General features: G+C 44.4%; 1 long non-coding RNA gene across 1 annotated transcript; it reads right to left on the bottom strand.

Annotated features, from left to right (window-relative positions):
• Positions 1-9,227: 9,227 nt before the first annotated feature.
• Positions 9,228-16,686, bottom strand: LOC134532258 (uncharacterized). Its single transcript, XR_010075133.1, has 2 exons — positions 16,580-16,686; positions 9,228-9,458 (listed from the first exon to the last, which is right to left on the bottom strand). It is a non-coding gene; the product is annotated as an uncharacterized LOC134532258 (long non-coding RNA).
• Positions 16,687-16,831: the final 145 nt, after the last annotated feature.

Genomic DNA, 16,831 nt, shown 5'->3' with positions numbered 1-16,831 from the left:
TTCAAATCCTCAACCCTTATATCTGTCAATGACCTAATAACAGATAAGAAAACTAAACTCTGGTAAATCTTATTTAAATACAGCACAAAACGAGAAAAATATTGAGTTTTGTAAACTAACTCTTCACTCTCAGGTTTAGACTTAAGTTTATACAATATCTTGCGTACCCATGTTCTTTTTTATGTACCCATGTTTTGTTTTTATTACTTTTGAAATGTAAAAGTACTGTGTAATATCTAGTTTTTGTGGTTGTACAGTTTGTTTGTATATATGTATATATTTGTATTAATTGACTTGTTCTATATCCCGGAGTCCTTACCTCCATATGGGATCTACAGAACAAAAATTGAATAAATAAATAAATAAATAAATAAATAAATAATTGAGCTTTCAGCTTGGTGACCTCTTAGATCATTACAACAAAATGGCTATAAAATGCTAATGATATAATGACAGACCGGATGGGTGGAGTAACGTAAGAACTCTGAGAAAACCAACTAACCCCTGCAATGTTTGCTATGTTCCCCACTATCAAAAGATCCATTAATGACCCTGCTGAGAATCAAACCCAGATCACTTTGGTGACAGAAAAGTGAGCATTTAAACACAGAGACCACATTTAATGACCACATTTATAAGACCACAAACCAAATGCTTTTTACCTTTTCCCCCATTAATTTAATTACCTTACCTTTACAGATCGTGAGCAGCAGGTAATGACCAGCATACTGAATGAAGTCTTTGAGATTAAGGGCTTCTTATGTGTAGGAATGTTTGCAATTTTTGCAACAGCCCTTTTCGGAATTTTATTCTTCTACTGCTGTTAAAAGTCTCTTCTACAAATTTGCTTTGTTCTCTGTTACTAATTATTATTAATGTAGGGCATCCTCCAGACATTGCAAACCTTTAGTGAACATATTAACATATTATATTTTATTATATTTTTATTATCCTCGCTGGTTCTGTAAGTTCAACTACAGCTGATTCAGTTGTGTCTTTATATTTTTAATTATTTATTTGTTTATTTATTTCCATAGTTTTCCATGGCAAACAATGCAAAACTTCAATGGTGTTTATCCAAAATTTGGAAGTTAATCATATTTTGAAGGTTTGCTATGTAACAAATCATTGTTTAAAATACAGATTTTCCTTCATATTGAAATATTGTTATTTAAAAAAAATTATTTTCTTTTGTTGATAATACACTTATTGGGATTGGCTCTAGAATATAATAGTGAATAATCTGTACTTTTCTATGATTTTTTTATGTAAGTGTATATAGTAGTGTTAAAATGGTTGTTGGCTAGTGTTATGTATGTATGTGCACTATATGCAAATTGTAGTTCTGGTAGTATATGTTCATAATAACTAATATACTGATATCAGACTAGCTCAAAATTGGTCTATATTGTACTGACGTCAACCGGGGCTCCGCCCCTTGAGCCTGGCCAGACGTCGTTCCCTTCCTCTCTTTTCATTCCCCCCCCCCCCCCCCCCTTTTTCACCACCACCGACGGACATGGGCGTGTGTGGAAGTGTGTGTTAAAACTGTGTGCCAGACTGCAAGGAGGCATTTCGAGTCAGTGCGACGCCCCTTTTCTGAATTTATTTTATATACACTCCTTTATAATTCTTATTCTCTAGTCCCAGTGCTGGGTGTGTCATCAGTGTCACTTGTGTCGCTGTTGTTCGGAGTTAGGGACGCTGCCCGGGCGAACCCGAACAGGCACAGACTTGGACAAGGCTAGAAAGGTCTCGAAAGAGCCACCTTAGTGTATAAGAACTTTCTGCTGTGTTCTTCCACCGTCGAGGCACGAGGCCGCTGAGTAACCCTGCCAGTGCGTGGCGCAATCGCTGGCGCACGATATTAGCGCGAGCGACGCTGCGCTCGAGGCAGTCCGTCATCACCACCGGTCGGGAGCGCACGCGTCTGCAACCCGGGGACTTCATCTCTTGCTAAACTTTGATTGAGTAATTCTAGCATGTAAAGTAATCTCCATAAACATTTTTCATTTTATCCCCGGGGCGTCTCTCAACCGGCGGGCTGTTTAACTAATTGTATTTCTCGCTTAGAGACTTTCACTAATCTTCCTACCTAGAGACTTTGTGTGTAGCCACGAGAGTGAGCTAACTTAATCTAATCTGGTCCGTGCCTCGGCATTTTAACAGTGTAACGTAATCATGTATGTGAGATCGGGCGGAAGGAATAAAGGGCATAAAATCTAGTACTGTGAGTATTCTTTACTGACCACGTGGTACTTCCTTACTATAGCTAGGTGTGAGGCGTACCCGGCGCCTTAAGATCGGGCTAGGCAGGGTCAGTCAATACTCCAAGCAACAGAAATAGGGCTGGTAACTCGCCTCGCTCGGATCACGTCATACCCTGAGAGAGAGGTTTAGCCGGGGTCCACGTGCCCTTACACGTGGTGGCACCCAGTTCCATCAGAGACTGTCGGGATCCACAGCCGAGTAGCCCTCAATTGGCGCCCAAGAGCGCGGGGCGAGTTACCTCTTCCGCGGAGACCAGAGCGTGTGAGTTACGCGGTTGTGCACCGAAACACGGGAGCCTGGAAGATAACGGACCGGCCGGCCACGTGGCACGTGACCAGGTCAAGAGCGCGCACAGCCCACGGAACTCCCAGCGAGCGGCCGCGTGATCGCATCCCGGGCGAAAACAGCTGCTCAGACGGTGAGTGTGTGTGTGAGTACCGCCAACCGCGTCGCGCGCGTAGCGAGGAGAAGAGAGACGCCCACCTGTCTCACCACCACACACCACCATGTCGGACAACTACGGACAGAACCCCGGACCGGACCCTATCCAGGCAAGCGAACTGTTTCAACTAAATGCCATGTACTGTGCCGTTTGCGCACGACCACGTCAGATGGGCGGGGCAGCAGGGGTCTCGTGGACGGACACGTGTGTATGCTTGGGACAGTATGACGGGCCACGTGTGCAGGGAATTACAGTGCGGGCGAAACATCACGGACTGGAATACAGGAAATGCACGAGTATGGAATGTGAAGGGGAGGCGCGGGAGGGAAGATGGTGTAGGAACTGTCGAGCATTTAAACACACCAAGTGTCTGACTAAGCCCGAGGTGACATCACTACGAGACGAGTGGTACACGTGTCAGTGGTGCCAACACGTGAGACAGACGGCGCAAGACACCAGCGGACCGACGGACCGCATCCCGGACCAACCACGGGCTAGACTCACGCTAGTAGGCCACGTGGAGCTCCCCGAGTTCGCCGGCAGGACCAGTGACGACCCGCGGAAGTTCTTAACCACGTGCCGGGGGCGGCTGGACCGGTATGGAGTGCCGGAAAACGAGTGGGCGGACCGCGTGGGGAACGCACTCAGAGGGGACGCGAAGACGTGGTGGCAGATCGTGCATGAGTACAATATGCCGTGGCCAGACTTCACGAGACGTTTCGAAGCGCGATTCGCAGACGTGAAGGCGGATATGAGGGCGCGCGCTGAACTTTACCGTCTCGAACAACACCAGACGGAGACGGCGGAAGCTTTCGTCGTGAAGAAGGTGCGGCTGTACAAGCGGTTGTTCCCTGACAGCGAACCCACGGAGATGTTGGAACATGTGGTTGAGCTGATGCGCCCGGAGATCCGCCCCCACTTACGCGCGGTGACGCAACTGACGGCGGAAGAGTTCATCCAGTACGCCCGCGCCGTGGAGCTGGACTTGAAAGCCGCGAGACCGACCAAAATAACTACGTCAGCTACTGCTAAGGCCGAGACCACGACCACAGCAGACGCTAGGGCGCTGGTGCCCTACGTCACGCCCGACCCTGACGGCAACACGAGACGCGGCGGGGCCGGCCAGGGCAGCCAACCTCCACCAGCATGGCGGACGCGCGCCATCGGCGCCGGCCCACCACCACAGTGCCACACGTGCCCGGCAGGCACGTTTCATTGGCACGAAGACTGCCCGGTGCGCAACAAATACCGGCCGGACTTCGCAGCGCGTCAGCAGGCGGGAAACGGGCGACAGGGGGTGGCGAGCTAAAGCAGTTCTCCTCCCCCGCACCACCAACAACAACAACGACAGGGCCACTCCTGGGCCACGTGGGCGCGGCGGAAGCCAACCTGCTGCGAATCCCGGTGGTCGTCAACGGGCACGCTGTTCACGCGCTCGTTGACACCGCCGCCAGCTATAACTGCGTCACGACGCGGGTGGTTGATCCCGCCAAGTTCGAACCCAGGGAAGGGCGCCTGCACCTGGCCACGACAGGGGACGCCTGTCACACCCAGGGCGTCACGACGTTGGAGGTGTACGTGCGGGACCAGCTGTCAACAACGACAGCCGTGGTGGTGGAGCAGTTGCGGGAGGATGTCATCCTGGGGCTCCCATGGCTCTCCGAACAGCACGCCTACATCGACGTCCGGGCCGGGTGCGTGCACGTCGGCACCCGGGGACGACGGAGCGTCTACGGACTGGGGCAACCCATACCACCCAAAGTAACCAAGGTCAGTCTCGACGAGTTCCGCCACGGGGTCCCCCCGGAAGTCCGTGAACACATTCAAAACACCCTAGATCAGCAGTGCAGTGTGTTCGCGGCCGCGGACCCGTTAACACGTACCAACCTAGCTGAACATGCCATCCCGACTTATCCTCATGAACCCATGTTCATCCCGCCTGGCAGTTACGGACACGTAGGTAAGCAGGCCATCCTTGAACAGATCCAAGAAATGCTCCAAGACGGGATAATCGAGCCCAGCGAGAGTCCCTATAACTTCCAAATAGTTTTGGCGGAGAAGAAGGACGGGAAGTTACGCTTTTGCGTTAACTTTAAACCCATCAACAAAATCACTATAAACGCACCACCACCCCTCTTGAGCATAGCTGACACCCTAGCATGGCTGGGTAACGCAAAAATCTTTTCATCTCTGGATCTAAAATCGGGCTATTGGCAAGTGCCTATAAAACCGGAAGACAGGCCTAAAACAGCTTTCACCTCACCAGACGGACGCCGATTCCAATTCTGTGCGATGCCATTCGGCCTACAAGATGCCCCCGCTACTTTCCAAGGAATGATGACGAAAGTCCTGGATAACTACTCCGGCAAGTTCGCTGCGGCATACTTAGATGATATAATCATATGGTCACAAACGTGGGAGGAACACGCACACCATTTAGCGCTAGTATTAGAACGACTAGCTACCCACGGCCTAACTTGCAACAGAGAGAAATGTCATCTAGGAACTACCGAGCTGGGCTTTCTGGGGTTAGTTGTCAACGCGGAGGGTAACAGACAGACAGAGGAACAACTGAGCATCATCCTAGACAAAGAGCCCCCGCGCACACGCAAACAGCTACAAAAATTCCTCGGCCTAGCCAATTGGCTTCGAGCTTTCATCCCGGAGTTTTCCATTGTAGCCGCCCCCCTGACGGACCAACTGTCACCCAAGCGGCCGTTCAGGTGGACCACCGAGACCCAGAAGGCTTTCGACGAGCTGAAACGCAGGTTTGCCAACTGTCACTTACTAGCGCGCCTCGACCCGGCCAAGCCCTTGATCGTGCAGACGGATGCAAGCGAGGAAGGGATAGGGGCAATACTTTTACAACTCGATGAAGAAGGGGCGCCACGAGTCATAGAATACTCCAGCGCAAAGTTCGGTGACGTGGAGAGGCGATACAGCGTCAACGAGAGGGAATGTCTGGGGGTAGTCTGGGCCCTTAGACGCTATCGGCCGCACTTGGAAGGACAGAAGTTTACGTTGCACACGGACAGCCAGTGTTTGAAGTGGTTGGCTACGATGCAGGGCAGACGATCCAAGCTGACGCGGTGGGCCATGTTGCTGCAGTTGCTAGACTTTGAGGTAGAGCATGTGCCCGGGAGACAGAATGAGCTAGCGGACGAGCTGTCACGCGACCCGGACAGCACTGCCATCGCCCGAGATGACGCAGATTGGGAGGAGCTGTTGCCGCCCACTAGCGCCTGCCAGACTAACCAGGCTCAAACACCCACGCCATATGCGGCAGTTTGCGCGGTTATCCCCGACACCACGCCGACACTGCCACCGGGCGCCGAACTGGATGACCTTGACGCATACGTACGGGCGGTGCAGCTGACGGACGCGGAGACGCAGGAACTCGTACGACGATGCGGAGAGGCTAACTGCGAGGGATACCGAGTGGTTGACGGACAGCTGCTGGCACGCCCGAAAGGGACAGAGGATCCATGGTGGACGTTCGCACCGGGACTCACGCGGAGGGAAATCTTTGATATGATGCATGTCAACCGGCTAGCCGGACACCCAGGGGCGGACCAGACACTTCGTGACGTCCGAGGACTGTTCCACTGGCCCGGGGTGGCGAAGTTTGTGAGAGACAGCGTGCGCAGATGTCGGCATTGTCAGCGCCGTAAGACGCGCCGGTCAGACGGGACAGCCCAGCAAGTACCGAGGCAGCCGACGGAGCCGTTTCACACGGTCGCACTGGACCTGATGGGGCCCTACCCGCGCTCAGCCAAGGGGAAAAAGTTCCTTCTAGTCGTCACCGACTGCTTTACCCGCTGGGTAGAGGCGTACCCGCTCTCCAATGCCCGCGCCGGCACCATCGCGCGAGTCCTAGAGACGGAATTTTTTCCTAGGTGGGGCTACCCTAGGGTGATTCTAACCGACAATGCCACACAATTCACTGGTCGGACGTGGACCCAGCTGGGGAAGAAGTGGAGGGTGATTTTACACACCACCCCAGTATACCACCCCCGCGCCAACCCGACAGAACGGAGAAACCAAGAGATCAAGGTGCAGCTACGCCTCCGTCTCGCTGACGACCACTCGCAATGGGATACCCACATTCCCCAGATACTTTACTGCCTCCGGCGGCGTGTGAACGCGGCAACGGGAGAGACACCCGCCAACATGGTGCAGGGGTGGAACCTTCCCCTCCCCGGGGAATATCACGTGAGGCAGCAGCGGGAGGCGGGGCAGGAAGTAGAAATGCACGAGCGCAGGCTGGAGCGGCTGTCAGAGGCGCGTAACGCGGCGCGGCGGCACCAGACAGCATATCAGACGCAACGCACGCCGGAAACCCCACACCCACCCCCCGACCTGAACCCAGGGCAAATGGTGTATGCAAGGCTGCACCCGCTTTCCGCCGGGCACCGGAACTACTGTGCCGGGCTAGCGCCCAAATGGATAGGCCCCGTACCTGTCATAAGGGCGGGCCCTACGATGGTCACCATCAAACTGCCCTCAGAGCGGGCCGCCAAATACCATAGGGACGATATCAGAATAGCGCATGAGGTGGAAGAGACTGATAAGACGGGGGAGACGGAGAGCGGGGTAGCGGCGCGGCCATTGGCTGCAGAGGGGTCTGAAGGGACGGAGGGGCCGAAGGACGGAGGGGAGGCGCGGCCAGAGGAGGCGGAAGAGGGGGAAGAGACGGCGAGCGGAGGGGTGGCCCGGCCAGAGGAGGCGGAGGAGGGGAAAGAGACAGCGAGCAGAGTGGCGGCGCTTCAAGAGGGGGCGGAGGGGGTAGAGGAAACAGGAGAGACGGAGAGCGGAGAAACCGCATGGCTGATTACGTCAACCCCGACGGACAGTGAAGGGGGCGGGTTTAGAGGTTTCCCGGAAGTAGAGGCAAGGCTGGAGGCACCTGTTGTGGCGGCGGGGACCCGGCCGCGACAGATGTTAGAGGACTCGGAAGGCGAGGTCTCTCCATTTAGGGGGTTCCTCCATGACATGGGCGGAGGGTTAGGAGGCCAAGCTGGACCGCAACCACTCATATGGGAACCGGATGAGGCAGAGAGTAGACCCGGATCACCGGAAGAACCGCTATGGCCCCTCCACTATTCTCTAGCGGACTCCACGTTCAGCGTGAGGGTGGAAGAGCCGACTGATGACGAGAGAGAAGCGGGCGGGTCGGCGGACGCCGCGACGGAAGTGCCCACACCCGCACCACGGTACAATCTCCGGCCACGCCCCCCCCCAGTCAGGGGAGGGGGTGACGGCGCACGGAATGAGGGTGACCAAAGCCGGTGCAAGCGGAGGGAAGCGTCGCCATGCCATGCTGTTTCGGAGGGGGGCAATTGACGTCAACCGGGGCTCCGCCCATTGAGCCTGGCCAGACGTCGTTCCCTTCCTCTCTTTTCGTTCCCCCCCCCTTTTTTCTCCACCACCGACGGACATGGGCGTGTGTGGAAGTGTGTGTTAAAACTGTGTGCCAGACTGCAAGGAGGCATTTCGAGTCAGTGCGACGCCCCTTTTCTGAATTTATTTTATATACACTCCTTTATAATTCTTATTCTCTAGTCCCAGTGCTGGGTGTGTCATCAGTGTCACTTGTGTCGCTGTTGTTCGGAGTTAGGGACGCTGCCCGGGCGAATCCGAACAGGCACAGACTTGGACAAGGCTAGAAAGGTCTCGAAAGAGCCACCTTAGTGTATAAGAACTTTCTGCTGTGTTCTTCCACCGTCGAGGCACGAGGCCGCTGAGTAACCCTGCCAGTGCGTGGCGCAATCGCTGGCGCACGATATTAGCGCGAGCGACGCTGCGCTCGAGGCAGTCCGTCATCACCACCGGTCGGGAGCGCACGCGTCTGCAACCCGGGGACTTCATCTCTTGCTAAACTTTGATTGAGTAATTCTAGCATGTAAAGTAATCTCCAAAAACATTTTTCATTTTATCCCCGGGGCGTCTCTCAACCGGCGGGCTGTTTAACTAATTGTATTTCTCGCTTAGAGACTTTCACTAATCTTCCTACCTAGAGACTTTGTGTGTAGCCACGAGAGTGAGCTAACTTCGTCTAATCTGGTCCGTGCCTCGGCATTTTAACAGTGTAACGTAATCATGTATGTGAGATCGGGCGGAAGGAATAAAGGGCATAAAATCTAGTACTGTGAGTATTCTTTACTGACCACGTGGTACTTCCTTACTATAGCTAGGTGTGAGGCGTACCCGGCGCCTTAAGATCGGGCTAGGCAGGGTCAGTCAATACTCCAAGCAACAGAAATAGGGCTGGTAACTCGCCTCGCTCGGGTCACGTCACACCCTGAGAGAGAGGTTTAGCCGGGGTCCACGTGCCCTTACACGTGGTGGCGCCCAGTTCCATCAGAGACTGTCGGGATCCACAGCCGAGTAGCCCTCAGTACATATATGAATACTTTATAAGATATGTATTGAAATATTATTTGAGTTAAGGAAAATTGTTACTGTAGAGTGTAGATGATTGATTATTGAAAAAAAAATTCCTTCCGACAACTAATAATAATTTTTACTGCTTTTTATTAATCCTTCATAAAAATTCACAAGTCACCATGGTTACCATCTTCCAGCCACAAAACAAATATTATCAGTGATTTTAAAATACATCAATAAATATTATCAGTGATTTAAAAATACATCAAATAAACTCTCTTGCTGCATTCATGAAATCATTGCTTATTTACATTGGCCAGCCAAAGAGTAGATAAAAAAAAAGCTGTTCTCCACAAGCCTGAAACAAAAAAGAAATCAAAGTTAAATGATTTATATTGTACTAAAGAGAAATGAAACATAAATAAATGCATCAAAGAAAAAAGTTATGCATACCAGAATGATAAATTACTTTCAAAACCAGTTTAGTTAGAATTTTGATACATTCACAAATACTTTTGGTAAATCCTCATTTATGTACTACATTTAACATTTTTCTTTGTCCTTTCAAACAGATATTTTTTTCCAAATACTTTTTGACAAAAACTCATTTATGTGAAAAAAAAAATTGTATGCAAAACATAATTCTATTTGATGCTTCAGCAACATTGAGTTGTAAAATTAAGCTCTTGTGCCCATTATTGCTGAAAAACTAGGTATTTAACAATCCAAGTAACTACACAATTTCAGAAGTATGTTTCTCAGGGCCTCAAGTGATGTATTTCCTTGTTATTAGCTTAAGCAAATATAGGCTTTGACTCAAGCAAAATGTTTACAAGTTGAATTCATTTCACGTAATACATGTCACATAAGCAGTTAATTTTTTTTTTTTTTTAAGTATCTTATCAAAGTCTTCGGGGAGAGTATCAGTAGGTAGGTTACCAAAATTTGTAAGATTCTATATATATATATCCTATATGCTCATGTTTTAGTTGTATCAACAAAATGCTTACACGAGAATATATGTCAGTATGTTATTTTGCAGCAGTCGATGGCATTACTTCATAGTATAGTTGTGAAGATCACTATAAAATGTGTCGGATGTATATTGCAATGTTTACAATTATTATCTGTAATCGCATAACTGCAGAGTTCAGAGGGTTGAAAATTAAAATATATCACACATTGTATTTTTTGTTTCTAATAATATTAGTTTATATTCCTACAAAGGTGGATTCAGAAATTTCCTAGAGTAACAACTTTTCCACACAAACCAAATTTGATAAATAGTAATTCTTAGTACTATGTACTTCGCCAAATAAATTATTTTTAAAGTCTATGTAAACTTACCTAAAGAATTGTTTACACCATTTACAGTAGTTATGAAGAAGTTACCTTTCCTTAACCATTTTCGTGATTTAACAGCACTTATGTAACAAACCTAACCAAGTATTGCAACTGTGAACTGCAGTATAACCCTGTAATTGTTTTCAAGTGAGCATGAGGAAAAAAACATAAGCAGTCGATGGAAATTTAGCCATTCCAGTGTTTAAACGTTTTACCAATTGACTCCTTAAGAAAATATAATGTTAAAAACTATTGATCAGTACCCTTGATGCTTGAATTTGCTTAACCAATCCAACAATTATACAACTTCGTTGTGCATCAATAAAGTAAATCAATCATCAATACAGTAAACGTCTTTGATTACACTGCGCTAATTCCCAAAAATATTTAAAAAAAAATTGAAATAAATTGTTTAACAGTAGTTTAATGTTCAAGCAGGTAAGTATAAACAATACAAAATTGGTAAAATCATGTGAATGGTTGGTTAGCTAAATTTAAAAAAAGGTAATTTTCTTTTGTTACTGCTTATCCATAAATTAAATTGTAAAATTTTGAAAATACCTTTTCAGACACTAAAAACCTTCCTCTAGTAAAATTGTAAACAGCTTTTCTTAATTCCTACTAGTTTTCAAGAAATCATATTTTGCAGGTCACACTAGATAGCCTATGCAGTGAAGCAGCTGTCGCCATTTTTTCCTCTAATTGCATTACAGATCCTGTGGTTTTCCATATAAATATAAGAATGTATATATTTTTTATTTGAATATTATAACCCAATGAAACGTAAATAATAGTTTTAAAAAAGTTACGAGTCCCTAATGTGTATCCAAACCAAAACGCCAACCCTTGACAGGGATTTTTTATAGCAGTATGGAGGCGCAAAGCGCAGATTGGTTACCTGCAATAGCATGTAACCTGACGTATAAAAGGAATCATTTGTTACAAAATGAAAATTTATTTTATATGTCAGGTTATGTGTTATCTCACATAAAAAATCAGAATTTTGCACCTGTAAACTGCTAAAAAATATCGCTCTCAAGGACTGGTGCTTTGGGTTTGGAATGCACAATTCGCGGATTTAGCACTTCTAGAGCGCAGCACTGCATATAACAAAATGGAGGGCAAAGACGGCATTGAGATTGTTGATTTGTAATGGATATTTGTGTTATCGTGTGTCTGTAGGTGATAATTATAAAATGTTTGAACCCGTAGTTGAAATGCACGAAATCATGAACTATGTGGGGGATTTCAAGCGCTCATTTATTGAAGGTTCGGCAATATTAAAAGCAAAACATTTGATGGAATGTGGGGTTGTATGATTTTTGTGTAGGAATTTTGACGGGTCGTGTGCAAACCACATGATGACTTAAGATTTAACAGAAATGGTTATATTTTATATTTTTCCTTAAGACTTATGATAAGTGCTAATAGAGCACAGTAGAAGGTGGTGTTGGTGTGAAAAATGATTTGCTGGGAAAACAGGTTACAATGTAGTGCAAAAGGAGTTCAAAATACAGAATTATTAGTATCCTGTGAGAAATGAGAAGATACTTGAGAATAAAACATGTTCCTACAAAAAATTAAAATAATGAAAAATAAATAAACATCTTTAGTATTAAATTTCCTATATAGATTATTCTTAAGTGTTTTAAGTTCGCTTTTATACGAGTCTTTAAAAAAATATATTTAAAATGTCATGAATGCTTACAGTTTTTAAATGTATAGCCATTTTATGGTGGCCTGGATTAGATGATATTATCATTTAAAAACTACTTTCTATTTTATATATGTACCTATATTCAAGTTAAATATCTCATTTTTATGATTTGAGTATGAATTATAGGTTACGAGCTGTAGTATGGTAATTATTTAGTTTTGCCCCTCTTCTTTAAAACAAAAGTAAAAAATTCTGTAAAAATTTTAGTTATTAATATAAACCTTTCTGAATTTATTGCAAAAGGCGGAGATAAGGAATTCCTTACCATTTTGGTGAAATTGCTGTTTATAGTACCCACTATTGATAAGAGCCTAGTAAGTAAGAAGAAAAACAACAATTACCTACCTCTATAAAAGATATCCTCTTTCGTAAAATGATGTTGACATACATACATATAGTTGGTTACAACAACAATAAATATAATAAACCCTTTTCAATTAATCAATTTAATAAAGTAACGCAGATACCTCTGAAATGTTTTCAAAGTTTACTTATTTGACTAGGCTACTTCAAACATTTAAATTTTAAATGTATTTTCATTTTAAAATAATTTATTACAGTTCTGATGTTAATGTTGATGTTGACATACATACATATAGTTGGTTACTGGTTTGCCTATTCTTAAAACATGCGCCCATCGTCTTCTCAACTTCGCGTCCTTAGGAAAACGATGCATTGAAACATTTTTTCCTGAATAAACTCTACAGTCCGGAACTGAGCAATACATTACACAAATTTCTTGTATCTTCCGAACTTAAAACATATCTCATACACTGCTTAATTCAAAAAAATTTACTCAAACCACGAATCCAAAACATCTTGCCATCCTTTAACGCTCCTTGAAACCAAGCATACGCTCCCTTTGTTTATACCGTCTTCGGTGATTCAAAATCAAACCACCAGATGTCAGCCACTTTGCCTTAATCCACGAATAAGGAGTCACATAATTTTAATAATGTTATAATTTACGTTACTGCATTGCAATATCCAAATAAAAAATATACAATTTGTCATGTCCACCAGTTTGGCCTCGGCTGGTATGATAGCACAAGCCCCAAGTGCGCCACCCATCCTACATAATCTATGGGGAGGAAAGTTAGTTCGCCACCCGCCCCTAGATGGCAGACAAAGGGGAATGTAAATTAAGGAAACTTTGTCTACCTGCCCAGCCTAATTCAGGACAAATATGTAAATACCCAGTGTTGTATCAAGAAGCCTTTAAATTATACAAGTGAATGTAAAGAGCATTGTAATTCGAATATGTATGCACAGGAAGGGTACAGATGTGCCCTCCCTGATGAATATGTACATACATTGTATATTTACTCTGGCTGAGCTAAGCCAGGCGGAAAACTCTTCACAGTAATTTCTGGGTTAATAAAATTGACAGAATACTTGAGCAGTATAATTTAAGCAGCGACCTCTATGGAGGACCGCTCGTCCTTCCTACCTCTCCCTGCTCTTGGGCAGAGACTAGAGGTGGGTTGTTACAGCAATTTTCGGTATCTGTTCCAACCTGATACACATACAGCATTGTCCCATGTTACAAGTCTCTGATACTTCTGTATCAGACGGTCCCAGGAGGCAACAAAGCTCAGCGTACGCAGACCGTGCGACCGGAAGGAGAATCTGATATATTATTTATCACGCCTGGTAATTCTCTACCTCTGATACTCTCATGCCCGCCTGATACAACCAGTATCAATCAGTTCAACATTCACTGCAGTTCGTCCTGGCCGTGTATCACCATGTTGCGGGCTGTCATGCTTTATAGTTAGTATCTTTATAGTGAAATAAGGAATGGATAAGTGCACGAAAAAGACTTCATTTGTGTGGAATTTTTTCACGGAAAATAATGAGTTTGCTAATTGTAATTTGTGTAAACAAAAACTGAGTTATAAATCATCGACTAATCTGAAGAAACATTTGAAAAAACATTGATATAGTATGCTCACTAATGTACCTATGTTTTTTATTTTTTATTTTTGATAAAATCGTGAATTTTTAATGTATAAAAACACTAGTTACTAATTGTTTTCGAAAAAAGAAAGTCCATATGTTGATTACATCTGTTATTAGTGTCAACTGAGAATTTATTTGCATTTTCATAGCTGTTAGGTGCACAAATATAAATATTATATCTTGTATTAATGTACTTTTTAATATTAAAATTTCATTAGTTTTATTATTGAACGAGACGGTGCACGCACTGCGCACTGAGCGTACTTTGAAGTAGGACAATAAATAAAACGACTTGTAACCAGGGCTGCCACTCTGATATTCATGAAAAACCTAGATAACCTAGAAAAAAAACCCAGACACATGGGTAAAAAACCCAGACACATGGGTAAAAAACCCAGATGCGTCTAAAATGCTATCGTTGAAAATGTTTGCGTACTAATTCAAAAATATAAACATAACTGGTTTTAATATAAAACAATTAATTACCTTACAAGACTGAAAACGGTTAAATTCAACCAATACAAGAAAATTACACTGCAGCAAAATGGCTGTATAAGTAATTCTTGGACCAGCACATATCATAAAAAAACCTACAAATATATACATGACAAAACAAACACCATCACTGCATTCTTTAAACCGGTAATTGTTTTTATAAAACTTCATCATGTACGTTAGTCTTTATTCAGAGTCTGATTCTACAAGATTGGTTTGAAGGTTAATTGTTGCATTGGTTTTGTGTTCTGCAAGCCTCTTTGAAGAATGTGTCTAATTTAATATTCGACTTAGCTTCTTGAAAACTAGTTTTGTGTTTATATGTATTTTTGTGTGTGAAACACATAGACTTGTTTGCATTTATCAAACAGATATTGCAACAGATACAGTAGCTACTACCTTTATTATTGTTTTAGGTATAAAAATAATTAAAATTATAAAAACCTAGAATTGTTGGAATTCATTATTTAAAAACCCAGAAACCCAAACACCATTGGAAAAACCAAGATCTGGGTGGAAAAACCCATGAGTGGCAGCCCTGCTTGTAACAATATCGCTTTGCGCCTATCCTTCAAGGCTTCAACGCCTTCCCCTGCGCTTCCTCCCCTACATTCTTTCCCTTCTTTATCCCTTATTCGTCGTTCCTGCTCCCTCCCCTTTCACAAGCTCCGCCCAAGTGACCGTCATCTGCGATCGGGTACTGCGCTCATTGGCCGTGGTGTTGTTCCAGGTGAATTCTGATCTGATACTAAAGTCTCTGATACTTTTCAAGTGTACTCGTTTGCCGTTCCTGATACAGGCGCGTATCAGTGACAAAGTATCAGGTTGATACTTTTCGACCCACCTCTAGCAGCGACCCCTGATTGGGGACTGCTCCTGCTCTCCCCCCCCCCCCCCTCCCCGCTGCCCGATATCTCCCTGCTCTTGGGCAGTGACCCCTGCTTGGGGACCGCTCCCGCTCCTCCCCTCTGCCCGACCTTCCCCTGCTCTTGGGCAGCGACCCCTGTTCGGGGACCGCTCCCGCTCCTCCCCTCTGCCTGGGACAAGTCAAATTTGTGTATGAAAAACAACAGGATCTGCAACTCAATTAAAGAACAACATGGTGACAGGCCCTTTACTGCACAGGTAATGTAATGTAACCTATAAACAGTGATTTCTCAAAAACCAGTCTGAATTTAGAAAAACTTTTTTCAGAGTAAATACAGGTACATATTTAAAGTTAAAAAAAAAAAAAAGTGTCCACAGTTTATTTTGCATACAAAAAGCAGCAACATGAGATAATAACCTAAAAAATCACTGTAAAATGTATATTGGTTGGTTAGATTAAGTTAGTAACATCCAACCGTTCAATTGATTTTACAGAATTTTTAATTGGCGCTATCCCAAGCTAACCAAATGTAAATTCCACTGTAGTTAGAATCACTGTACGTATAATGTTACTAACCTAACAAATTTCACTGTATTTTAAATCCAGCTAACCCAAGGGCAGTATCTCAATATTACAGATTTGTAATAAATAATCCTAACCTATCCACATGTTAAACATGATAAACTACTTGCAGTATCAAACAACCCTCATAGAGAATATTAATTTAAAACATCTCAGGAAGTATAAAAAAAAAATTAAATTTTTCCTGCAATACCCCAAATTATAAATATTAAGTGCACTCATCTGAATGTAATTCAGCTCTGGTAACAATTATTTTAAAATATTTTTACTTAAATGTGGTTAACTGCTACACACCACCAGAAAACATTTCTTATGATTTTATACGTTGTGCGCTCATGAACATAAGATGAAATCTCCACACGCTACCTAAAATTTAAAAAAATAAGCCTATACTGTACAAAAATTTATATAAGAAATGATTACTTGCCAAGAATAACACAAGCAATGTTAACTTGTAAACGGACAAAACTAATCTCCTAACAAATCAAACAGAAATAGCTCAATAACTTACCTGAAAATCTCATAATTAGTAACAAGGCAATATTAGTGCAGATGTTTTTTACTCTTAAAAAATATAAAATAACATTAGTCTACAATTTTTTGATCAATAATGCAATGTTTGTTTTGAACGTACAGATAAAAAAAAATAAAAACAAACCCGAACATGTACGAACCAGCCCGAAGGATATGTCGATCTAAGCGGGTGAAACTTAGGCAAGCTTTTTAAAAATCTATCCATGGACCTTTGCAATATAGCCAATAT

Source organism: Bacillus rossius, chromosome 1 (genome assembly GCF_032445375.1).
Source record: "Bacillus rossius redtenbacheri isolate Brsri chromosome 1, Brsri_v3, whole genome shotgun sequence".
Lineage (NCBI taxonomy): Eukaryota > Metazoa > Arthropoda > Insecta > Phasmatodea > Bacillidae > Bacillus > Bacillus rossius.
Note: the sequence above shows the minus strand (reverse complement) of the source record. Positions and strands in the feature narration are given on the sequence as shown.